Here is a 26,671-nt window from a genome sequence, read left to right on the forward strand (position 1 = left end):
AGACCATTGGCCATGACATGCAGGGAGATTTTGCTGAGAGTTGGCATAAAGAAACGACATATTTCCACTTCCCATTTGGCAAGATAACAATTACACAAGATGACGCCACTTTCCATCTACACCTTCCCATCTTAGGGAAGTTACTTGATCATTCGAGGATCAAACTTGATGAAGCCCAGGAGATTATGGTCATTTATTTGAGAGTTGACCCAATTTATACCCTGATGTAGTGTGAGAGCACCATAGGTGCTCATTCCAAATTTTCATACTTGAATAAGCTATATGAAGACAACTTGGAATTGGTTGATGATGCCGAAGATGATGATCTACAGGTTACATACGTCGATGTAGCATACCTTAAGTACTTCATTGACGTGTCATCCATTCACAAGTGGAACCGGGGGATCGCCTGTTTAGTATACTTGTACTCCAAGATGAGCGAAGGTTGTCTTTGAACGACAAGGCAAATTATAGGTTGCTGCATTCTGCTAACGCTAATTTCCATATCTACTAATAATTTTAAAAACACTTCTTTTTACACTTGTTACTAATATTTTTTCTTATTCCTTTTCAAGGATATACACGAGTTTGATCGTGTAGTAGGGTATACTAAGGAATGGCCACGTGCTTGCATGTATTCCCCACACAATGGGTATGATGTTGTGTTGTCGTTCTGTGTGTATATTGACCGGATTGCACATTGTCATACCCCAATTTTTCACCCTAAGATCCCACCTCATTTGCATTTAATATCAAAAGTGTGATCAGCATTCATAATCATTCATACATTATTTACTAACGAAACTATACAAAAAGATTGTGTTTGCTTGCTGCTTCTTTCACAAGATAGGTGATTGATTAAGGAGCTCATGTAAATTAGGGTTTTGAAGCTCATAAGGTGACTCAAACCTTATCATATGCTCAAGTGATTTCTCTCATCAACATCCAATTTTAACTGTGGTTCAAATCAAGATAAACAACTTTCAAGTTCATTTGGTACACAACTAGGGTTTTGACATAATTCTCATGAAAGTTGACTTTTGATCAAAGCAACGTCTTGTGGCTCAAAACATGATTCATGGATCTCCAAAGCCTCATCACAATCCATTCATATCATTCATTTGGATAGAAGATATTTATTCAAATGATACTTGGAAGAATGCAATTCAATTGGAAAAAGTCAACTCTCCAAGATCAACCTTGACTTTTGGGAAATTTGGTCAAACGTAGACTTTTGAAGATCAAAATCATGAAAATGTGATTATTGAAGTTATTTGATCAAGATTAATCAAGAAAATCAATCAAAGATTTAGAAGTCAAAGTTAGGGTTTTGACTTTTTTATGAAGAAATTACATGTCAAATGCTTAACTTTGAAAGTCCATCACAGCTTCAATAAGCAACCATTTTTTGTGCTCAAAAGGTTGATTTGAAGAGAAAGTTACATTCTACAACTTTTTCCTTGTGAAGGAACCTCCAAAAAGTGAAAGGATTTTAAGTTATGAGGCCATAAAGTTGTTGAATTTTTCAATAACTAAGAAACATTTCACAAGGCAGAATCGAAGAGATGAAGTTGGACATCCATGCTTGAGTTATAGGCCATTTACAAGGCAAGAGCCAAATTGAAACTTGAAGAAAATCTGCATAATCTATGTTGGCAGACCATATTACTTGCAAATCCTTCCTTAATCAGAACTTTACACGAGGATTTGATGCATTTCCCAAATGTTTTGTCCATTAACCAAAGATTCATTCAATATTTGCTCTGAGGCCATGACTTACATTTTTAAAAAGATGCTTTAATCACCAACTTTAAGTCTTCAGACCATACCCTGTTTCTTCTGTACCCAAAAGCACCACAAATCCAACAAGCAATCATCTAAAATGCAGAAGAGCCTCCCTATGTTCTTGATTAAAGCTTGCCAAAGTCTTGGAACCATGAACTTCAAGGTTGCTTCACAAAGAAGCAAAAAAAGTCAACTTGAGTTTAAAGAAATCAATTGCTCTGATTTCCGCCCCCCCCCCCCCCAATTCACAAATCCTCCCTATAAATTGTGAACCTTGCCTCAGAAGGTGGAGAAAAACACAAGAAAGGGGGGATTGAATTGTGTTCTTTATCAAATTAAAATCCCTTTTCTCTAAATTCTTTTCTTTCTCTTAGTATCTCATCTTTTGGATATGCTTTAATGTTGCGGAAGCATGCTTGGAATGGAGTTGCATGACCAATGAGATATTCATTTTAACTTCTCTATATCATCAAAACTTCTGACTTGTCTTAGTACAGTTCTGAAGACATTCTGCGTGAATGTTCTGAGATAAATGAATTGAACAGAAAGTAAAAGACACGTTCATTTTTATCCTGGTTCACCTTCTAAATAAGGCTACCTCCAGTCCACCCTCCTCGGGTGATTTTCCTCTCAACAGAGGTCTTAATCCACTATAACCAAACTTGATTACACCTGCACAATCATCCGTCGTGACTAACAACCTGCACAGCCAACTGTTGTGACTAACCCTGCACAAGCTACCCGCGAGTGACTAACCCCTAGATAACTAAACCGTTCAGTGCTCTCAGTGAGATATAACGTTCATCAATCTAGTAACCTTGCACAAGCCAACTGCTCGTGACTAACAGCAATGGATTATTCATTGATCTGATCCACAGATATAACATCCATTGACTCCTGCACAGCCAACTGCTGTGACTAACCCTTGCACAACCAACCTGTTGTGACTAACCCCAAACACGCCAGCTGCTCGTGACTAACCATAGATGATGAACCGTTTAGTGATCCCATCAGGATATAACGTTCATCAATCTTCTGGAGATTACAAGTGTGCTTTTTAGATAAGCAAATTTTCTCCTATTCTTAAGTATATTTGTTTACGACACACTGACTAAAAGTCACTTCTGGTGCCTAAATATCCTATCAGAAGTTTCCTAAAAAATAACACACTACGAGCAACAACTCTACGTGTTTTACATTTTATTACAATAAATAGAATATCTTGTGTTGCAACCTGCCCTAAAATTGAAGGTTCAGAGTCGCCACCTATTCTGATGGGCGAACAGGAAACCCTACGCAGTTTAGAGATTCGGGGTAAGTTATTATAATCAGGTCGAGGGAAGGTGTTAGGCACCCTCAACCCTTTCCTATGGCTTTGAATCTAAGGTAACAATTTTATGGCTAAAATTATAGAGGTTAATAGCTAAGGAAATGAATAGGGCGAAAAGTGAGATTTGAACTGAATTGAGATTTTGGAGAAGGGGACTCGCCTTGGTTATCCAAGTGCCTACGTATCTCCTTATGGAGAATCAGAGTCAACGTAGTTCGGGCACAGGGTTGTACGCCTTTGAATTTGATATGATATGGTTTGAAGTTGTTTTAAAGGCCTATTGTAGTTTTTGAAATGCAAATGTTCGCAAGGTATTTTGAATTACCTTATCGTAGTTTGAACATCGCAGTATTGAAGAGATGAAAATCTGTAGTGTCGTGGTTTAGTGTGTTTTGAAGGTTTTGGCGTACAACCCTGGTTTGATATGTCACCGTTAGATGCGATGATCAATAGATTTGATCATTATAGCTAACGGATTAACGAGGCATTGCTGGTTACTCTGATCGATAGATTCGATGGTATCGGGGCAGCAAATTAAATGTATTTTAAATTATGCGTTTTATCGTTTTATTATTTTATCTCTCGTCATTGCGACTAATAGACTTAGTCGGGTATAGGAGAGAATTGGATCAGAATTAATTAAATTATTATAAACAAATTAAATTGATCAAAAATCATTTCTCGTCTAATGCGACTAATAGATATAGTCGGTTCGAGGAGAAAATTAAATTAAATTATCAAAATAACAAATAATTAAATAATTAGAAATTTACAAAATTAATTAATTAATTTTATTTTCTTATTTTATACAAGGGGTGCATTTTTGCATTTGGTAAGTGATTAGGGGTGTGTGGATAGTAAACGGGCTAGGCCCAATTTTGTTTCAAGGCCGCTGGTTATTAGGTGTGTGCGGGTGTATGGATTACGGTGTACACTCACGCATAAACGGATGGCTTGGATCCGCCTGGGTCATCATCGACGGTCTGCATGCGCCATCCAACGGGAGACCATGATAAGACCACTGTATGCTATTCGCACACGGACCAATCACGTGGTCTGGGGATGGCCACGTGTCACGCAACAATTAGATCTGGAAGGATAATCTTATCTCTTCCTTTTGTACCTTTTCAGTAATCAGAAGAAAATTGATTTGTGTCCCCCACTACCCTTCGGTTCTCTTCTTCTCTCTCTCACGCGGTTTTCTCTTCCCTTTATTCTTTTCTTCTTCAAACAACCATAGCCATGACTATCTTACCCAGAAAAACAAAATGACATTCACCTCCCCAGACCCCAAATCAAATCGTAAACCTATATTCAAGAACATTCAAGCATACAAATCACGATATCGCAAGGCTAAATAATTTATCACGCGTTTACCTTTGGCTCTTGAAATTCGAGAACGTGTAAGCTCTTGCGATTCCTCTCCGATCTCCCACTTATCTACCTTCTTTTCGTTGCAGATACCAAGTTGGGTGAATCCGGTTCAAGGTTTCTTTTGTTTGCGGCAACAACTCCCAGTCCTTTTTCGACCCCCCCCCCTTTCTGAGTTCTCCCTTTGATTTATATAGTTAGGGTTAGTGATTAGAATTAGGAATTATTAGATTTCACTCAATTAGTGTTTTAGGATTTGATTCGTTTTTTTCAGATTTTTATTCAATGTAAGATTTGTAATATGTTGATTGAATAAGATTGTGTTCGATTTCATTCTCAGATTTGTCACGAATATGTTATGTTAGGATTCGTTTTAATTCATCAATGAATCCCGATTTGATTTCCGCTTCTCTTGCGTTTAGATAATTCGTCTATGTTTTGATTTTGATCCATGGGCCCGAAATCGAAGCTAGGGTTTGTGGTAAGGGTGATGGTGCGGCGCCGGCTTGGGGTAGGAGAAGATGAACAGTGGGTTCATTAATCCTAATTCTTTTGTTTTACTCGGTCAACCCTCTTAGAAAAAAAAAAAAAACCTTCTTTCTTTTTTACAAAAAATAATAATTAAAAGTTGAGTCGAACAGAAGTGAAACATATATCACACGAAAGTCATTGATAAGTGGTTTGAAATCAGTATGAAAGATATTTATAATATTTACATTATAATAGGTTATTAAACTGTCATATTAGTAAACATATATCACACGAAAGTCATTGATAAGTGGTTTGAAATCAGTATGAAAGATATTTATAATATTTACATTATAATAGGTTATTAAACTGTCATATTATTTTTATTTTAATATGAACATTTTCACCATTATTAGAAAGTGAAAGCAATGGAAGTGAAATTCAAAATATGATCAAAGTTTCCTTTCAAGAAAGTGAAAGCAATGGAAGTGAAATTCAAAGTCTCCTTTCAAGAAAATCAAAATTGAAAACAATGGAAGTGAAATTCAAAGTTGAGTCGAACAGAAGATTCACTATACTTTCAACCATATCCAAACACTTTCGCATGGTCATCATGAATTTCATCACAAAAGTAACCACTACATGATTCGAATGACATTCAATTGTCATTACATATATTACAAAGAAAATTACACAAAGGGAAAGAGAATTGACCATCTTATTGACCGGTTTCCTTGACGATTCCTCTATCACTTTTCAAAGCCCTTTTGCCAGGTTACTTTGAAGTATCTAAAAAAGTAAGCCTGTTATTTCCATAATAACTCCATCCAGCTTCTGCATATTCATCATGGGTTCCTATTCCAAATTGCTATGACATATCTTGCCTTTGTACTTGTTGCGGCCATGATTAAACACATCATATCCATTAAAAGTTTAAAACGGACACAATTAACAAAGTGAAAGTAAAGGTTGATAACTACCAATGTTGAAATATAAACTCTTTTAATTAATATGCTTGTAGTCTCTAGTTTCCAGCTTTCACCAACTTAGTCAGTTTACAACCATGTTGTTTGTTTGGATTAAAAGGCCTAAGACTTTGTTATCCTAAAATCCAAGTTTCCAAGCAACAGAGAATACAGTGTTGTGCAGTGTACCAGTCAACAACCAATTTTTACAAAAGCATGATTATTATATTACATGTTTGTGATTTTACACCATAAAGAATATCTTAAAGGTACCTGTACCGTGTAATAGGGTAGAAGTTATTCCTACTTTTAGAAGATATACCTAATACAACATGGCAAGAGATTAGAAAAAGCACTTTGCATTTAATGAAGAGATGACATTGAGTATGACTAGTTATCTCCAATGTTGCATTTTGTTAGGTAAAAGATATCAGTTGGTGCAAAAAAATTAAAGAGCTTACCTCAATATCCGGTTCCCCATCTTATAAAGTGACAACATTTTTTAAAACGTATAATGAAAGAGGGAAGGAGGTTGCTGCAAAGATTTTAATGTCCGGTTCCCAATGATAAAGTGACATATTCGACCTCATTCATATCCAGTTTCCAATTGATAAAGTGACAGTTCTGCAAAAAAACTCAATATCCAGTTTCAACCTTTGCACATAGAGGACTGATAATGAACAAATGCCCATTCAGCAAAGTATATTCGAAATTATCATCCATGACTTGGCTATTTAAAATTCAATTTCTTTGTATTAAGCACATAAATACTGCAACATTAATATCAACAAAATCTGTTATCAACATAAACAGTTGCATCTTTGTTAAATAAGGAACTATTTTAAGTGATTGACTCAAAAGTTTTTTAGTTGTTTTTTCAGAGTTGCAGAAACTCTTTGTGATGGTGAGTGTAACGGGCAAAGTAGGTGTGAGACTTTAAAGCAACTTAAATTTCTAAAAGCTCAAATTTAGATTGTCATACATAATGCATTACCCGAATCTATCAAATGTTAAAAAATAAATGCATTACTGTTAGTATCTAAAAAGAAACAGTTTTATGCAGGAAGCCTAATAAGAGGAACTTAAAAAAGTTGAAATTTATGAAGAAAAAAAGCCAGAAAAGTATAAAAGACATTATTTTTCCTCTCATAAAGTTTCATTAAGGGAAAAATGCATGGAAAATGGGTAAACAACAAAGTATGTAACCATATTAAAAGGCATGGTAATCGGTAAACAACAAAATATACATAAAAAGAGGAACTTAAACCTGTACATGAACAATCCTTCTATGAAGAATGCCTAAAAAGAGGAACTTAAAAAAGTAGGAATTTTTATGAAGCAAAACTAAATATGATGATGAAAGTTAAATGTGTTTACAACCAGAAAATAAAAGGATTGGGGATGTCAACTTAGATGTAAAGATGAGGATGAGTCTTACCCGGGTTTTCGTTGAAGATGAAGATTTTGTGCAGATAAACAATGAGCACTTTAGTATGGGTTATGAGAGAGAAGACTTGACAATGTTTGAAGCTGTACGAACCAAAGCTTGGTTATGTGAGAGGGAAATTGAATGAATAAATTTGGACCGATAAGATTTGAGCACTTGTTGATTGGAATGATAAAAGAAGCTACTTTTTATCACATGATTTGTTAATTATGTGTCTATCCATTAGGTAGTGTAAATGAAATTGAAGGGAAGAGCATTTTGGGATGTTTGGCCAATTGATTAGTAAAGGCTTGATAGTAGACTTAGCTTCCTATGAAGTTCATACCATGATCCCTTTAGTTGTTCACTTAGGGTTTACTCAACTTTTAGAATAATTAGGTTAGTGTACATATTAAAACCCTAATCTTGAGATCTCTTTATCTTTCCCTTTAATTCAATGTAAATACCTTGTTAATATTAGCTTGATTGATATGATCTCTTCTTGTTTGTCCACTTGTACACATGCTTGTTGATTTACATCTTTGTACTTTATACTTTGTCTTTGTGTGTGTGTGTGTATATATATATATATATATATATATATATATATATATATATATATATATATATATATATATATATATATATATATATATATATATATATATATACACATTGTTTACTTACCCCATATGCATGAAATCTTCATCCATTATCATATCATACTTATACATACTTGAGGTGTGTCATCCCTTTTATTCATAACCCCTTTATACAAGTTTATATGTTGATATCTTTGTACTCACCCTTTGATTGTACCCATGATACACACAAACATGCCTCACACACCACTTGAGATGCTTACCCTTGTATGCTTTCTTGAGATGTTTGATTCCTCATTGATGCTAAAAATACAAAGGAATGGGATAGTATTTACTAAAATTGTCAAGGTACACACTCCCTTTTCCTCCTCTTTTACTTTGTGCTTAGTATTGTTAAAGCTTAGCACTTTATCACTGTTTTAAAAATGGTTTTGTATTGTTAAAGCTTAACCTCTTTTAAATCAACCCTCGTTTTATATTGTTAAAGCTCAACCATCATTCTTCTAACTTATCCTTGCCTTGTATTGTTAAAGCTTGGCACATTTTAAAACTTACTTAGTATTGTTAAAGCTTACCATTTTAAAAACTTGTTGAGTATTGTTAAAGCTCAACACCCAAAAACATTTTGGCCACTTTGACTCTTTATTTTCCTTTTAACGGGAACTACAAATGCTCTGACTTCCTTGTTGCACTTAAGGGGTATGTTGGAACAAGATGCGACGTCTTTCCGAACACACTTTTAAAATTTCTTTTGTCACCATCCCACTCTATTTCACATAAACAAAAACAATAATAATAACAAATATATTTTCAAAGAGGTTCTTGTAGAGTACTATAAATGTGAGGGGTGTTAATACATTCCCCTTACATAACCAACCCCCGAACCTAAGATCTCTGTTTATTTTATTAGTTTTGTTTTTAAAAACTTCTTTGGATTTTATTTCGCTCTTTTTCCCATTTCCTTTAGAAACAATAAAGTGTGGTGGCGACTTTCACTAAAAATACGAGCTGGGTCAATCCAATGGCATTAGCCTCAAATTTTCACCCCTACACACATAATGACATCGACTGGACACCATACACCACTCATCAAATCACTTTTGCCTTCGATTCCATTTCATTATACTCTGGATGGCTGGCATGTGGGAGGAATATGATATGTAGGTATATGCCAGAGTGATACATGCGTCAGTTTGAATATGTGTATATCATTCTGAGATCCCCCTTCGAGTTTGCTCCACATAGCATCATCCGTAGACATTTGGATGGCATATTGGCGGATTACAAGAATTATCTGGTACCAAATGGGTATCTAAGTATGTCATCCATAAGTTTGTGGTCTTATGTGGATGATTACACATGACTTGGTTCTATAGTGTGTCACACCATGTCATGACATCGGACGCTCTTGGAGGTCCCCCCAGGTCAGCTCATGAGGAGATCCTGGAGAATGAACTCGCTAGAGATGACCATGTCATTAACGTGTTATCGATCTGTCAAATATTTTGCGACTTATGTATGAGAGCATATAGTTTGGGAGGCTCGAGAGAGGTGGCGATGATGTGGTTGTCCTCGCACGTGTCATTCTACCGAGTCACTGATTAATGGCCTTGGGTTACCGGCGACAGAGGATGAGCCAAAGAGTTAGGATTAGGCATATGCAATAGGTTATGTTTTTTTTTTTTTTGTATTTTTGGATGTTTTAGTATTATTTTCCATATGTTAAGAACAATGTTTGTGATTTTATGGATTGTTTTTTAATTAATGCATTATTTTGTTCTATAATGTGCGTGTTTAATTATTAGTGTTTGAATCAAATTACGACACTACTAGTATGATTAAATGACTTTGCCTTTACAAAATAAAAACTCAAGACAGTGTTTGTGCCCAAGATGCATACAAAATTTTTTTGGAGATGTATATCTGAAATAATGATGTTTAAATTGCATAAATTGCACTCAGAAATATTTTTGGATATGCATTTTCGAATACACCTCATACAATTTTCACAAATGCATCTCTGAATTAATTTTTAACAAAAATGTGGTGGCTATTTGATTCACGAAAAATGAAATAATTTAAGATACGTCTAGAGATACATCTCTGAAAATATCCGAAAGAAATTTTAAATTTTTAGATGTGTGAGACAAAGGAAGGTGTGTAAAACGAAATTTCCCTGAGTCTGTTTCAACCCACACGAACTTGTTTTCTTGATTACTTTGCTACTCATCCTAGCTCATATTCTTTTTATACTTTGATATTAAATATAATACATAAAATATTAATACAAGTGCATGTTACATTTTATGATATTAAATATGGGATGGCTGAATAGAAAGGCAAAAAAGTGCAACATACAATCCTTTACCATGTTACATTTTCTTTCACTTTTTTTATTCTCAGATTAGTTTGCGGTTAGTGTCATGCTTCTAACATGTCTGATCATAAATAATAACATAAAAATATGAATGGTTAAACACTGGAAAAATATCTTCGTTGGCATCTCAAGTTTTAAGAGAGAATATAGCAAACTCTGACACCACAACTTGAGCGGCCAAATGTTAATAAATAATAATAGAAAAGGAATCAAGTTAGACTATTGGTTTTATTATTCAACACTTTTTTTTCATTTTTAATACTACACATTATCTTTTCTTTCCTCCACCTAATAATTCAACACACATTCAATTTATATTCACTCTTTTGTAGCGAGTTATGGAATTTCTGAACATTAATTCATCCATGTGACTACACATCATCTTCTCTTTCTTCCACCTAATAATTCAACACACATTCAACATCATATTCAACCACCATTCACAACACACTAAAAAATTTAAACATTCAAAACAACCAATAAAATTTTACAAAGTATTTTATGGACACCACTCTTTCCACATTCAACATGTTGAAAACTTTCAACACCAATTAATACACCTCACTTTAAACATCATATTCAACACCCTCGTTGCAAAGATTCAACTATTAAATTTGGTTTTAAACACCTCATTGTACATAACCTAACTTTCTAAATAAAGGGAGGAAAATTATGCAATAAAAATGTACTTCCAACAGTGTCATGTGGTTTATTCTAGTGTCATTATCACTTAAAATTAGGTCATTTAATTATTTGTTAATTGATTCTTCCTCACATGATTCAATGTGACTTATGAAGAATCATATATATATATATATATATATATATATATATATATATATATATATATATATATATATATATATATATATTAAAGAATATAATTAAAAATGAAAAGAACTATTTAAAAATTACTTTTTAAAGAGAGAAAAACAATCAAAGATAATTAGATAAGAGGGTGAATTACTTTCATTGTCGTCTAAATTTTAGATAGGATGTTAATTGTTTGATGAAAAAACGTTCAATAATTAAACAATTAAAGATAGTAATTTCTCATTAAAGTTAACTAAATAGTTCAACTCATCACAGTTTATTTAAACACAAAATTCAATCAAACAATTCATTAACTTCAATTTCCTACAAATTATAATCTTTGACTATCTAGCTTGGTCTAATTTCAACTTTCATACTCTAATATTTTCCTACTTCTTCTAATAGCTATATCTAAGTACCCTAAAACAAATTCCAAAAAAGGAAAAAGGTAAGAGAAAATAAAAATATGAAGGAATCTGCGATTGAGTTTCCTGGTTTTCAGATTTACAGTCATAGGGATGAATTAATATTCAGAAATTCCATAACTCGGCTACCAAAGAGTGCTCCATGTCCACTTCAGATCAAGCCTTGCATTGCAACACAGAAGAACTCAATTGGTAATGATTCAACTTCATGTTTTTCATTCTTCACCAGCAAAGATCCCACTAGTACAAAAATGTTAATTTACACCCGTTTTTTATTAAATTTACACCCATTATTTTTAATAAAAATCGGGTGTATATCCACAGGGTGAGAAATGTCTAACGAATTTACACCCGTTTAATAAACGGGTGTAAATACGTTCGTAATTACTCCCTATTTTAAAAATATCGGGTGTAAATACGTTCTACGTTACACCCTATTTTAACAAAAATCGGGTGTAATTGGGCGTAATTACGTTTTTAATTACACCCCGTTTTAATAAAAATCGGGTGTAATTGGGCGTAATTACATTTTTAATTACACCCTGTTTTTATAAAAATCGGGTGTAATTGGGCGTAATTACGTTTTTAATTACACCTTGTTTCTATAAAAATCGGGTGTAATTGGGCATAATTACGTTTTTAATTACACCCTATTTTAATAAAAATCGGGTGTAATTGGGCGTAATTATGTTTTAATTACACCCTATTTTAATAAAAATCGGGTGTAATTAGGCGTAATTACGTTTTAATTACACCCTATTTTAATAAAAATCGGGTGTAGATATGTTCTTAATTACACCCTATTTAAATAAAAATCGGGTGTAAATACGCCATTTATAAATGAACAATTATATCTATTTACACCCTATTTCATATACACCATTTAGTTATATTTCATTTTCAGTCAAAATATTGCAAATACTATAAAATCATACACATAAAAATCATATTTTAACTAAGTCAAAATATTTTTAAAATTAACCAAAAAGTATACAAAATCATGTGCAGTCATAATGAAGTGGGCATTGCATCAATACAATGTCTTACATCAAGACTAGACCAATATGGAAGGTCAAAGAAGGTTACACATAATTAAGTGTTTATATGTTTCTAAAATAAGATTACTCTTAACTTTTGGATTCATCATGTCAAAGACAAATAGACAAAACAAAACAATAAGACTGGAATCCATGAAAATAGTTGACATATTTCTAATAAAATCTACAACATTAGTATGAAGAAATTATGTATCTAATAAGAAAACTAGCAGATAACATTCTTTGAATTGTATCAACCATAACCAATCTTTGAATGGTTCAACCTAAATTGTGCAAATTCTATGACAGTAAACAGCCCCCTCTAAAACCATAATTCGTAAACACTTTCGACCGGCGTCTAAGTTTATAACGCACCAGTTCAACCTGATGAACGAAGAAGAGGACGAGAGGCAAGGACTGTGAGCGTTATGGATCGTGTAATGCAGAGTGAGTGTTGCAAGCTGCAGATCAAGTGCTGCAGAACGAGTAGCCAACTAAGTGCTGCAGATTAAGTAGAAAGCTTGCAAGAAGGACCACCACCAGCTCCTCATAAAACTTGAAGACAATTACAGTTCCATCATAAATTATGATGAAAGTTGTTGACAAAAATACTTTAAGCATGTCAAAACAGCATAGGACAAAGGCATCAACAATCCAAGGATGACCTGATTATACATAAACTCTGTTGTTGTTAGATATTCTACAAAGCTGCGATATTAGAACAGCTTAGCACGTAAAAATGCAGTACTAATTCTTATGCAGATGTCTTAGCCAACATGAAATGTGAATTAAGTTCTAATTAGATTTTATATGAGCGATGTCCAGATCAAGAAGAGTGACCGAGAAATGATGGACTTGAAGAAAAGAACCCAAACCTGTTACAATGAACGGATGATGCTTTGGTAACAAAATATATCAAAGAGCTACTATATTTCAAGCTATTTTTTTTATTATTAAAACAATGGTTACAAAATATGAATAAATATCAACTACCTAGGAATATAAGGGGGAGACTGTACATGATTGATCTTAATATACTGCAGCTATAAATAGTTTTGTTTCAACTTCGTATCAACCATTTTGGTTGGTGCTGCAAAACTTGAACCTTGTTTACGCTCACGAAAATGGAAGAAAATGGGGATACCATCATCGGCCAACCTTATTTACGCTCACGATAAGCCAGTATGTTCAAGACTCCGCAAAATATTCTAACTATGAGAGTCTGCATCAACACTACCTACCAGAGTATCATTGCTTGATCAAACGGAGTTGCCAATTACCCTCGCCATCAATCAGCCGCAATTCCATGGAATGAAATGGTATTAAAGTAGGACGCTGAGGACAAGAGACAAGACAATTAGTCTGACCAGATCTGGTGTTAATGTTTAATAACTGACTCTGCTAAAACTGTATAAAAATCACATAGTTGTGTGCAGAGAAGCAATGTGCGTGTATAATTTTATAAATAATCCTATAACAAGTTAAAGTAAGTACTTGCCGTATCCGCTATAGTGATTTGCTCTTAATGAGTGTCAAAAAATTTAAAAGTAAAATCTTACTTGTGAGGAAGTAATAACTGTGATATCCATTTTCTTCGCTAGCCCATATAAGTGTACTGACTACAAAAATCAGCCTAACCACTAAGTACTAAAGCCAAAGCAATATAGACAACAGGGAAAAGAGGAAAACCAATACAAACTTGACTGCCTCAACAAAGTTGTCGTGAACAATTTTCTACATGTGTATTATCATCAATCGATTCCTAAATAATTAAACACAATTGTACTATCACCAATTTTCTACGCTATAGTTCCATGGCATCTATCAAACTGTTCACTGACCATCTTAATGTAGGGTGCATTTGCATTGACGAGAACCCTGCAAAAATAATAAATTTCAGAATAAAGTCTTGATCATCAGCTCTAACATTTATAAGTTTAAGAGCTTACAGAGATCGCTGCTGAGCAAGAAGAAGCAAGGGGGGGTTGCCAACTTCGGTTCATCTTAAGGAAGTAATGCATCTCTAAGCCTGCTAGTTGACTTTATCAATGCCTGTATAAATCATTTGATCTCTTAATGACTATAAAGTCAAACCATGCCACATAATAAAACATCAAGCTATGTATAATGCTCTATAATTAAACTTCAACACATAAGACTTCAGAAGCTCGTAGCACAAGATATATCATGAACTAGACCGTGAAAGTTTTGACTTAAAAACATCGACATCAAACACTATTCAAACAAGAGGCGTCCACTCTGCATTCTATTCAAACAAAGTAATGAAAAGAGACCAGCCATCAAATAGTCACTTAATCACAGTTCACATATGTCCATTGTTCAGGAAGTTCATCTTAAAGCTCAATCCATGTATTCACTAAATTTTACAAAACCATATTCAAACAAGTGTTTATTAACCAGTTCAATTAATACAAAACAAAACAACTGGATCTTACTCCATTCAATATGTTGTGCTTTCTCCACTCCATTCAACAATTGTCAGAAAAGTCAAATAGGTGTCCCCAAAGAAACGATTTATTTTCTTTGGTTCGACACTCTTTAAAATCGGTGCCCGACACCCATATGACACTTATATAACAAGTGTCGTATTTTTGTTTCATAGAACTATAGGTCATATACTCTAGTCTTAAGCAAACAAGACATAAACACCTAAATATAAGTTGTCTTACAAATTTCTAAAATACTTACACCTGATCAGTAGGAGTTAACTCCAGACCTTCAGCTGGCATAAAATACTTACACCTGATCAGTAGGAGTTAACTCCAGACCTTCAGCTGGCATAAAATACTTACAACTTAAATTACATCTCTCTGTTAATGATATTCTCAAGTAAGTATGAATCCTTCCAAATGAATCAACCAACATATCAGAAACAGAATTCTCTTTAGGCTTTTCTTCGGATAACGTATCACAAGATATTACAGAAGTTCCTGTTGTATAATGACTAGATTTTCCTTTGAATAAAGATTGAAGATTACAAATTCTGTTACTAGAATAAGAACCTGTCTCAAATTTCACCTGTTACTAGAATAAGATTGCAAGTAAGTTTTTTGAGGTGATGTTTAACATTATCCACCTTACAATGTTGATTCGTTATCCATCCACTTCCCATCATCTTCACAACTTCATGAACCTGTCATAACAACAATTTCACAAGAACCCATTCAACACTTCAAAACCCAACAAATCATACAAAATGGAATTAACTTAAAGGCATTAAATAAAAAACCTTGTTTATTCTGTGGAAAGATGGATCATTATCCAACATTTATCATAATAAACAACCCTTTCATTATTCCAATCCTGAAGAAAAAAAAACAGAATAAAAATAATCAATTGGCAGAGGAATCAAATGATTGAGATCAGAAAAAAGGGAAATTCATTTCGGTTACTCTAAATTGGATTCCTTGCGCATAAATTTAGTGAAATTGAGCGTGTAATTTCTCGTCTTCGACATCTCCGGGAGTAAACTCAATAGCACAAGTGGAGTGCACGCGTAATAAAAACCGGATTGACCTAATTCCAAATGGAACTGAACGTAGCTTCTCTTCTTGTTCTTGACTACTAGTGGTTTTTATATTATGGTGTGAGGTGAAGGAATTGGATTAGGGTTTCGATGAATTCGGGTGTAAGTGTTGATAATAGGGTGTTGGTTGTTCTCCCAGTTCCAGTTGAGCAAATCATCGTCATCGTCGGCGACGGCAGTGGGAGGTTTGAAAAATTTGTTGATTTGTTGACTGCATATGAAATGTTGTGTTAAACAACTTGGCATTTTGGTTTTCCCGATTCTGAAAAGTAAATAGTTAGCAATTATCACTCACTCACACCCTTGCTACTACATGAAGAGGATGTAGCCACGTGATAACTTCTGTCATTGAGAAATGGGAAATAACCCTAACAAACAAAGAGAACTAGAAAGAGTAAGATTTTGTTTTAATCTTTTGGAAGAGAAGATATCGTGTGATAATTTGTTGATTTTGTCTTTATATTATTTTATTTACACAATACTATTCACTTAATAAATTTAGAGTTAAAAGTAGTGCTACAGTGCAACATCCAATAAAACACTGCCAAATCTCATTGATATTATTTTAGTATGTATGTTCTATTGTTTTTTTATCTATTGTTCTTTTATCTGTGTTCTTATAATCTTGTGCACCATATAAGTTCCAATGTAAATTCAATACATTATTATGTACCTTTTTAGTTTTCAAAATGCTTACATGTACTACCACATGTGAATTTTTGTTTTCGATTATAGAAAGTTGAAATTACCAAAGAACTGAATTATTTAGTGATCTATTTTTTAGAGGATTAACATTGTGTTTATTGTAAATAACCTCATTATACAATCTCATATGTAACATAGTTTAATCAAAACCAGATGCTCCATAATATAATACAAAGATGCTCCATAATTAATTGGGATAGTTACAAACCTAATTGAACATTACACGAGAAGAAATGGTAAGGAGAAGGAAAAATATCAGTCCTTCTCAATTTTAGTATAAATTTAATAAATAAATAAACGTAAAGTTACAAAATTTTACAAAATCTTAAGTGTAAATGGTACGTTCTAGGTAATTTAGTGGTAACTTATTTTTTAAAAAATAACATGAAAAGTAACGTTAGCTACTTTTGTGGTAACTTATTTTTCAAAAAATAACATGAAAAGTAAAGTATGAAAAAATATTAAATAATATATTATAATTGTTCTTATGCTTAAGTCAATAATATTTTAAAATATTAATTAATTTATTAGTAATTAATATTTATCTCCTAAAATTTATCCTAAAAAATAAATTAAAATAAGTATCCTAAAATATTGAAATTTGAATAAAACTATCAACTAACTAAAAATGAATTTTTTACGTATAATCAGTTATTGTTGTTGAGATATTTAAGGACAGATATAAAAAGATTATAACAAGAAGTTATGAATTTTGAATGGAACCAATAGTATATATAAGAGGCTATAATTAACTTTAACTTCAAAATTAGCAACCTTAACTCAACTCCAACCATGTTTAAGTGTTTTTTTTTGCTCTAACTATCTACTTATAACATATTATTTTTATCGGTAAAATATTCTTATTTGGTACATAATATATAGTTAGATATTATTAAAATTATATTATCTATCTATTACTAAGGCTCTAAATTCAAATACCACAACTTCAGATATATAAGCTTAAATTACCATCATTTAAGGTATGCATATTTTTAATTTTAAAAATCTCATTGTCAATACTAGTTTGAATGATGAAGTTGGTGCAGGTATTTTGGTCATCAAACTAAAAATTACGGTACATATCTAATTGTCAATATTAATTTGAACGTCGGAGTGTTTGCAGGTACTTTTGCGTCAGAGTGAGTGTTTGCAAACACTCTATAGGTCTTCTTCTAGATTAGAATACTCAAGGTATGCACTCAATAACTTTAAAAATCCCATGCCCTTATACCTATTTGAGCGTCGGAGTGTTTGCAGGTAGTACTTTTTCAAGTCTTCAAAATTCAATTTCAATCAAATACCGCTATCGAGTTGTCATCCACCTATTCTCCGTCGACATTGTGAGCCTAAATTCTTGAACAAAACATTATTCTTATGAAATTTTTGACAATTTTATACTCACTATCGCAACTTCAAAAATATTTAAATTTAATGATATCAACGCTAAAAGTAATCTCTAATTTTAAAATTCTCATTACCTATATTTATTTGAGCTCGGAGTGATTGCTACCACTTTGCAGGTCTTCTTCTAGAACTAATCTTCTCATAGAAATATACATGTTTGTAAAATTGATTTTGGTTCCATGCATAAAATTCATTGTTAAACCTTGCATTCAGCCTCTTTATACAATTGGACTATGTTGTGTATAAATGTTTGCATGGGGTTGTAACACTATTTATGGCTCTTCTTCGATGCACTTTGGACATTTACATCTAAAACCGTAATCTGCAAGGGATGCTTGTCTCTCTTCAAATGGAAGGTCTTCATCAACATATGAAATGGTTATCTGAAAAATCCTTCCAAATATTAATTACTTGAACATAGCATTTATGGAAATATTAAAATTTATCATAATTTAGTATGATATTTTAGGGAAGTTATAATGAACCTAACACAAATTTATTAAATTTAATAAAATAAATAAAATATTGTGAAAGTAAAATTAAATTATAAATTATAGTATTTTGTTAAATAAAATTAATTAGCTTAAAACAAAATAAAGGAACATTATCGCATATTATATTTCAATTTCAACAAATTTTTTGGGAAGGTGACAATTAACTTAAATTTATTAAATTTAATAAAATAAACAAAAAAATTGTGGAAGTAAAATTAATTTATATATTTTAATAAAAGTTTAGTATTTTTTAATATAATTAATTAACTAAAAATAAAATAAAAGAAAATTACGACATAAAATATTTTAAATTTCAACAAATTTTATGGGAAGGTGACAATTAATTTTATTAATTAATTGTGATAGTTACAAACCTAATTGAACATTACACGAGAAGAAATGGTAAGGAGAAGGAAAAATATCAGTCCTTCTCAATTTTAGTACAAATTTAATAAATAAATAAAAGTAAAGTTACAAAATTTTACAAAATCTCAGGTACAAATGGAACGTTCTAGCTAATTTTGTGGTAACTTATTTTTCAAAAAATAACATGAAAAGTAAAGTTAGCTACTTTTGTGGTAACTTATTTTTTAAAAAATAACATGAAAAGTAAAGTATGAAAAAATATTAAATAATATATTATAATTGTTCTTATGCTTAAGTCAATAATATTTTAAAATATTAATTACTTTGTTATTAATTAATAGTTATCTCCTAAAATTTATCCTAAAAAATAAAGCAAAATAAGTATCCTAAAATATTGAAATTTGAAAAAATCTATAGGCTAACTAAAATTGAATTTTTTACGTATAATTCGTTATTGTTGTTGAGATATTTAAGGACAAATATAAAAAAGTTATAACAAGAAGTTATAAATTTTGAATGGAACCAATAGTATTTATAAGAGGCTATAGTTAACTTTAACTTCAAAATTAGCAACCTCAACTCAACTCCAACCATGTTTAGTGTTTTTTTAATGGGTGCAAATCCCGCAAAGCCACTGATATTTCTACTTTAACTCAATCCCAATCCAAACCCCAACCCCACAACCACCACAAATGGAAGCCACCACTCCCAACTATTATGGAGGAGTCTCTGTACTTGCATGATCATGAAAATAAAAACAAACACATCCATAAAAAATTACCTATAGCACATTCCTCTCATTTGTCGAGGTAATAAACTTGTATTTAAAATTATTAGATTGTTTTTCAAAGTTTGGTATCTTATATTATTTTTTTAAAATATTTTTCAGTGTCAAAAGTAGGACGGAAAATCCTACATTTATTATATCGTTTTCATCATTCGGTATATTTTGAGATCTCTTGATTATTTGTCTTCGCCATTTTTCGAGATTTGTCAACCCAATGATGAATTTATACCTATTATGTTGGAATTATATTTAAGTCTTTAGTTAATTGAAATATCCACTTCTTTTGACATATCTCAATGCCTTATATTTTGTGAAGTAATATAGGTAATGTGAGAGGATTGAGACTTTTGATTTTTAACTCCAAATTAATCTGAAATTTAGTATCAAAAGGGTGTAAAAGCAAAATTAAATATTAATAGCTGGGGAAAAAATAAAACAAAAACTCGGCTCAAAACTTTTTAGGAGTAATCCGAAATGCGTCATTGCTCCTTAATCTTTTTGCTAAGTAACCGGGTAATTTCATCACAAATGTTATTATTCGCGTCAAAAGGTGATTTAATTACAATCCATTTGCTGAGTAACCGGGTAAATTCATCACAAATGTTATTATTCGCGTCAAAAGGTGATTTGATTACTATAAACAATCCATTTGCTTAGTAACCGGGTAATTTCATCACAAATGTTATTATTTTCGTCAAAAGGTGATTAGATTACTATGAACAATCCATTTCCTGAGTAACCGGGTAATTTCATCACAAATGTTATTATTCGCGTCAAAAGGTAATTTGATTGCTATAAACAATGAGTCGTGCATACAATAATAAAATTTCCCCTTAATAAGTACCGATAGCTTTGCACTCTTGAGATAATAAAGGAAGGATAGTAATAGAAATTTAAAAAAAAAGTTGAAACTTCTTACTTTGCTCTAGATTTCTAAGTAGAATATGGGGCATCACACACACACTATGAATTAGTGGATGGATCATTTTTCTAAAGATGAAAATATTATCCGACTATAGTATGTTCCTGAGGGTAAATTTTATATATAAATAATCTTATGAGAAAATTATATTTGTTTTAGTTTTAGATTAAAAAAATTGCATTAATATTTTTAGTTCGGAGATGTTACCACATTTAAAAACATAAGTTATTTAATATTTTTAAACTTGAATGTTGTTAATCTAAATTTATAATAATTTTTTAATTTATGTTTTTTAATTATATGAATTTCATGTTATTATTTGTGAAAATGTACTTTTTACCATTAAAGGTAAAATATTTTTGTAAGTTAGTGCATCTATTTAGTGTTCATTATCATGGAATTGAAAATGTTGGACAAGATGCTTTAGAATGTTGTAATATAAATCTATTGAGCAAATGAAAGTCCAAACAAACCACGTTATTTTTAGTCTTTACTATGAGTTGGGAACGTGCTAATTAAATTCAAACAAACCATGTTATTTTTAGTCTTTACTATGAGTTGGGAACGTGCTAATCAAATTCAAATGGTTTTTGTGAGGCATTAATATAGTTTTATATTATTTGGTTATTTATTTGATATTTTTATTTTTTCAAGAAATATTTGATATTTTTATCTCTTACTTATTTTAATATTGTGATTTTTTTTTTGTTCTAACTATCTATTTATAACATATTATTTTTATCAGTAAAATATTCTTATTTGGTACATAATATATAGTTAGATATTATTAAAATTATATTATCTATCTATTACTAAGGCTCTAAATTCAAATACCAAACTTCAGATATATAAGCTTAAATTACCATCGTTTAAGGTATGCATATTTTTAATTTTAAAAATCTCTTTGTCAATACTAGTTTGAATGATGAAGTAGGTGCAGGTATTTTGGCCATCAAACTAAAAATTACGGTACATATCGAATTGTCAATATTAATTTGAACGTCGGAGTGTTTGCAGGTACTTTTGCGTAAGAGTGAGTGTTTACAGACACTTTATAGGTCTTCTTCTAGATTAGAATACTCAAGGTACGCGCTCACTAACTTTAAAAATCCCATGCCCTTATACTAATTTGAGCGTCGGAGTGTTTGCAGTTAGTACTTTTGCAAGTCCTCAAAAATCAATTTCAATCAAATACCGCTATCGAGTTGTCATCCAACTATTCTCCGTCGACATTGTGAGCCTAAATTCTTGAACAAAACATTATTCTTATGAATTTTTTGACAATTTTATACTCACTATCGCAACTTCAAAAATATTTAAATTTAATGATAGAAACGCTAAAAGTAATCTCTAATTTTAAAATTCTCATTACATATATTTATTTGAGCTTGGAGTGATTGCTACCACTTTGCAGGTCTTCTTCTAGAACTAATCTTCTCATAAAAATATACATGCTTTGTAAAATTGATTTTGGTTCCATGCATAAAATTCATTGTTAAACCTTGCATTCAGCCTCTTTATACAATTGGACTATGTTGTGTATAAATGTTTGCATGGGGTTGTAACACTATTTATGGCTCTTCTTCAATGCACTTTGGACATTTTCATCTAAAACCGTAATCCGCAAGGGATGCTTGTCTCTCTTCAAATGGAAGGTCTTCATCAACATATGAAATGGTTATCTGAAAAATCCATCCAAATATTAATTACTTGAACATGGCATTTACGGAAATATTAAAATTTATCATAACTTAGTATGATATTTTAGGGAAGTTATAATGAACCTAACACAAATTTATTAAATTTAATAAAATAAATAAAATATTGTGAAAGTAAAATTAAATTATAAATTATAGTATTTTGTTAAATAAAATTAATTAGCTTAAAACAAAATAAAGGAACATTATCGCATATTATATTTCAATTTCAACAAATTTTTTGGGAAGGTGACAATTAACTTAAATTTATTAAATTTAATAAAATAAACAAAAAAATTGTGGAAGTAAAATTAATTTATATATTTTAATAAAAGTTTAGTATTTTTTAATATAATTAATTAACTTAAAATAAAATAAAAGAAAATTACGACATAAAATATTTTAAATTTCAACAAATTTTATGGGAAGGTGACAATTAATTTTATTAATTAATTGTGATAGTTACAAACCTAATTGAACATTACACGAGAAGAAATGGTAAGGAGAAGGAAAAATATCAGTCCTTCTCAATTTTAGTACAAATTTAATAAATAAATAAAAGTAAAGTTACAAAATTTTACAAAATCTCAGGTACAAATGGAATGTTCTAGCTAATTTTGTGGTAACTTATTTTTCAAAAAATAACATGAAAAGTAAAGTTAGCTACTTTTGTGGTAACTTATTTTTTAAAAAATAACATGAAAAGTAAAGTATGAAAAAATATTAAATAATATATTATAATTGTTCTTATGCTTAAGTCAATAATATTTTAAAATATTAATTAATTTGTTATTAATTAATAGTTATCTCCTAAAATTTATCCTAAAAAATAAAGCAAAATAAGTATCCTAAAATATTGAAATTTGAAAAAATCTATAGGCTAACTAAAATTGAATTTTTTACGTATAATTCGTTATTGTTGTTGAGATATTTAAGGACAAATATAAAAAAGTTATAACAAGAAGTTATAAATTTTGAATGGAACCAATAGTATTTATAAGAGGCTATAGTTAACTTTAACTTCAAAATTAGCAACCTCAACTCAACTCCAACCATGTTTAGTGTTTTTTTAATGGGTGCAAATCCCGCAAAGCCACTGATATTTCTACTTTAACTCAATCCCAATCCAAACCCCAACCCCACAACCACCACAAATGGAAGCCACCACTCCCAACTATTATGGAGGAGTCTCTGTACTTGCATGATCATGAAAATAAAAACAAACACATCCATAAAAAATTACCTATAGCACATTCCTCTCATTTGTCGAGGTAATAAACTTGTATTTAAAATTATTAGATTGTTTTTCAAAGTTTGGTATCTTATATTATTTTTTTAAAATATTTTTCAGTGTCAAAAGTAGGACGGAAAATCCTACATTTATTATATCGTTTTCATCATTCGGTATATTTTGAGATCTCTTGATTATTTGTCTTCGCCATTTTTTGAGATTTGTCAACCCAATGATGAATTTATACCTATTATGTTGGAATTATATTTAAGTCTTTAGTTAATTGAAATATCCACTTCTTTTGACATATCTCAATGCCTTATATTTTGTGAAGTAATATAGGTAATGTGAGAGGATTGAGACTTTTGATTTTTAACTCCAAATTAATCTGAAATTTAGTATCAAAAGGGTGTAAAAGCAAAATTAAATATTAATAGCTGGGGAAAAAATAAAACAAAAACTCGGCTCAAAACTTTTTAGGAGTAATCCGAAATGCGTCATTGCTCCTTAATCTTTTTGCTAAGTAACCGGGTAATTTCATCACAAATGTTATTATTCGCGTCAAAAGGTGATTTAATTACAATCCATTTGCTGAGTAACCGGGTAAATTCATCACAAATGTTATTATTCGCGTCAAAAGGTGATTTGATTACTATAAACAATCCATTTGCTTAGTAACCGGGTAATTTCATCACAAATGTTATTATTTTCGTCAAAAGGTGATTAGATTACTATGAACAATCCATTTCCTGAGTAACCGGGTAATTTCATCACAAATGTTATTATTCGCGTCAAAAGGTAATTTGATTGCTATAAACAATGAGTCGTGCATACAATAATAAAATTTCCCCTTAATAAGTACCGATAGCTTTGCACTCTTGAGATAATAAAGGAAGGATAGTAATAGAAATTTAAAAAAAAAGTTGAAACTTCTTACTTTGCTCTAGATTTCTAAGTAGAATATGGGGCATCACACACACACTATGAATTAGTGGATGGATCATTTTTCTAAAGATGAAAATATTATCCGACTATAGTATGTTCCTGAGGGTAAATTTTATATATAAATAATCTTATGAGAAAATTATATTTGTTTTAGTTTTAGATTAAAAAAATTGCATTAATATTTTTAGTTCGGAGATGTTACCACATTTAAAAACATAAGTTATTTAATATTTTTAAACTTGAATGTTGTTAATCTAAATTTATAATAATTTTTTAATTTATGTTTTTTAATTATATGAATTTCATGTTATTATTTGTGAAAATGTACTTTTTACCATTAAAGGTAAAATATTTTTGTAAGTTAGTGCATCTATTTAGTGTTCATTATCATGGAATTGAAAATGTTGGACAAGATGCTTTAGAATGTTGTAATATAAATCTATTGAGCAAATGAAAGTCCAAACAAACCACGTTATTTTTAGTCTTTACTATGAGTTGGGAACGTGCTAATTAAATTCAAACAAACCATGTTATTTTTAGTCTTTACTATGAGTTGGGAACGTGCTAATCAAATTCAAATGGTTTTTGTGAGGCATTAATATAGTTTTACATTATTTGGTTATTTATTTGATATTTTTATTTTTTCAAGAAATATTTGATATTTTTATCTCTTACTTATTTTAATATTGTGATTTTTTTTTTTGTTCTAACTATCTATTTATAACATATTATTTTTATCAGTAAAATATTCTTATTTGGTACATAATATATAGTTAGATATTATTAAAATTATATTATCTATCTATTACTAAGGCTCTAAATTCAAATACCACAACTTCAGATATATAAGCTTAAATTACCATCGTTTAAGGTATGCATATTTTTAATTTTAAAAATCTCTTTGTCAATACTAGTTTGAATGATGAAGTAGGTGCAGGTATTTTGGCCATCAAACTAAAAATTACGGTACATATCGAATTGTCAATATTAATTTGAACGTCGGAGTGTTTGCAGGTACTTTTGCGTAAGAGTGAGTGTTTACAGACACTTTATAGGTCTTCTTCTAGATTAGAATACTCAAGGTACGCGCTCACTAACTTTAAAAATCCCATGCCCTTATACTAATTTGAGCGTCGGAGTGTTTGCAGTTAGTACTTTTGCAAGTCCTCAAAAATCAATTTCAATCAAATACCGCTATCGAGTTGTCATCCAACTATTCTCCGTCGACATTGTGAGCCTAAATTCTTGAACAAAACATTATTCTTATGAATTTTTTGACAATTTTATACTCACTATCGCAACTTCAAAAATATTTAAATTTAATGATATAAACGCTAAAAGTAATCTCTAATTTTAAAATTTTCATTACATATATTTATTTGAGCTTGGAGTGATTGCTACCACTTTGCAGGTCTTCTTCTAGAACTAATCTTCTCATAAAAATATACATGCTTTGTAAAACTGATTTTGGTTCCATGCATAAAATTCATTGTTAAACCTTGCATTCAGCCTCTTTATACAATTGGACTATGTTGTGTATAAATGTTTGCATGGGGTTGTAACACTATTTATGGCTCTTCTTCAATGCACTTTGGACATTTTCATCTAAAACCGTAATCCGCAAGGGATGCTTGTCTCTCTTCAAATGGAAGGTCTTCATCAACATATGAAATGGTTATCTGAAAAATCCTTCCAAATATTAATTACTTGAACATGGCATTTATGGAAATATTAAAATGTATCATAACTTAGTATGATATTTTAGGGAAGTTATAATGAACCTAACACAAATTTATTAAATTTAATAAAATAAATAAAATATTGTGAAAGTAAAATTAAATTATAAATTATAGTATTTTGTTAAATAAAATTAATTAGCTTAAAACAAAATAAAGGAACATTATCGCATATTATATTTCAATTTCAACAAATTTTTTGGGAAGGTGACAATTAACTTAAATTTATTAAATTTAA

General features: G+C 30.8%; 2 long non-coding RNA genes across 2 annotated transcripts; both read right to left on the reverse strand.

Moving 5' to 3' along the window:
- Positions 1-13,512: 13,512 nt before the first annotated feature.
- On the reverse strand, positions 13,513-15,329 carry LOC131646086 (uncharacterized). The gene is made up of 2 exons (XR_009297285.1): positions 14,549-15,329; positions 13,513-14,477 (listed from the first exon to the last, which is right to left on the reverse strand). It is a non-coding gene; the product is annotated as an uncharacterized LOC131646086 (long non-coding RNA).
- Positions 15,330-15,420: 91 nt separating this feature from the next.
- On the reverse strand, positions 15,421-16,544 carry LOC131646087 (uncharacterized). The gene is made up of 3 exons (XR_009297286.1): positions 16,013-16,544; positions 15,850-15,923; positions 15,421-15,753 (listed from the first exon to the last, which is right to left on the reverse strand). It is a non-coding gene; the product is annotated as an uncharacterized LOC131646087 (long non-coding RNA).
- Between the last annotated feature and the right edge of the window lie 10,127 nt (positions 16,545-26,671).

Source organism: Vicia villosa, linkage group LG2 (genome assembly GCF_029867415.1).
Source record: "Vicia villosa cultivar HV-30 ecotype Madison, WI linkage group LG2, Vvil1.0, whole genome shotgun sequence".
Lineage (NCBI taxonomy): Eukaryota > Viridiplantae > Streptophyta > Magnoliopsida > Fabales > Fabaceae > Vicia > Vicia villosa.